Here is a 1,586-nt window from a genome sequence, read left to right as displayed (position 1 = left end):
CTCTGTATGTCAATGCACTCTGGGGACAGGTCTGAATACATGATAAGAATCATTTTCAGACTTATTTTCAAAGACCTCCAGCTCTGGATTTTATTTCATTGAGCTACAAATTCTCTCTGTGACACGTTCTAGAGAAAATGCTAAATTACTGCATGAAACAGTGACTGAGCACCTGGTGGGAACGCAGGGCCAAACCAAGGGACCAGTAGGAGTGGAGCCAGGATCCACCCTTCCCAGATCTCCTTTAAGGTTTGGCAGTGGAGGTGAGGTTATCTCACTGGAGATCTCTGTCATCCTTGAGGCCTTCCAAAGGTAAGCAAATTTTCTTCTCTGTTTCTGTGTCCATGGCTGCTGTTTTTGGGCTTGTCCTCATTTGCTGAAGCCTAGGATTGTGTCACACTGCTGTTATTGCTGTGCTTTCCATCGCATTATAGCATTAAAGCATTACACACATCCAAGTTTAGAGATTCAGTTTGCTATGAGTGTAGATCCCATTAGCTAACAGAAAGCGTTGGCTAAAGGTTTGGTATTCAAATTAGTACTGTCTCCTCTTCAGACATCCAGGCTTCGCTTTGCTGTCACAGAAATTGAAAAATTCACTCTGCTTTCCTCATGTACCTAGCAGTTGTATACTGGAGGATACAATTTTCCATAGTGAGAGAAGAATCTGAAAAAAAAAAATGGAGCGCAGAAGGAAAAATGTGCACATAAACAAACAAAAGTTAATCAAGCTAAAGGTTTGTTTGTTTGCTTTAATGCAGTTCTATGTTTTGCTAATCAAATTACCATTTTTTTTAAACGTGTACAGATACTTTGTACCCACAGACTCCTCTTGGAAAACATGCTGTTATTCTGTTTTTTGGGAGCCTGCTCACTCTTGACTTCTGGCTCTTAAGGGTATTTACATTTGTGAGATCAAGCAACAAAAAAAATGGCTTGTACATTCTTCTAGGCTTTCCGATCACATAGGTTCCTTGGAAAACTTTAATAAATCTATTTATTGATACTTTGATATGACAGATGACATCCTGTCCTACGCTGGATAGGCATTATGTTGTATACAATGAAAGCAGATACCAGAGAAGTACGGTGTAAATGACACTATGTCAGTTTGGTGAAATATTTGTGACCAAAATAAGGAAAAATATTCATAATAGGATACATTTATCTTAATTTAACAACTTGGTAAGTGATTCTTGTTTCTGAAACACTCTTGATTTTCAAATTATTTATTTCTTCCAAGATGAGCTCTGTTCTAGGTGAAAATAGATTTTCTGAGTTCCAAGTCAAAGTTCATTGAAAAATTTGAATGTCTGAAGACATTAAAATACTCTTGTACTTCAATTTTGATAAAGGAAAACTATGAAATGAGACAGGAAAAAAAGGGAGACCATTACTCCAAATATGTATATTTATAAGCAGACACATTACATTCTGTTTTTTCTCCATCTTTTCAGCAAGGTTCTCTTATTATCTGCGATGATAAAAAATATCTTAAGCAAGGATGAGTCATAGTTTGATACAGAGCTTTCAAAGAATAGTGATAATCCAAAAAAGCACTTTTTCAGGAATTAATACTTTGGATG

The sequence above is a fragment of the Meleagris gallopavo genome, chromosome 8 (assembly GCF_905368555.1).
Source record: "Meleagris gallopavo chromosome 8, MGAL_WU_HG_1.1, whole genome shotgun sequence".
Classification (NCBI taxonomy): Eukaryota; Metazoa; Chordata; class Aves; order Galliformes; family Phasianidae; genus Meleagris; species Meleagris gallopavo.
The sequence above is the reverse complement of the archived record's forward strand: the minus strand, read 5'-3'. Positions refer to the sequence as shown.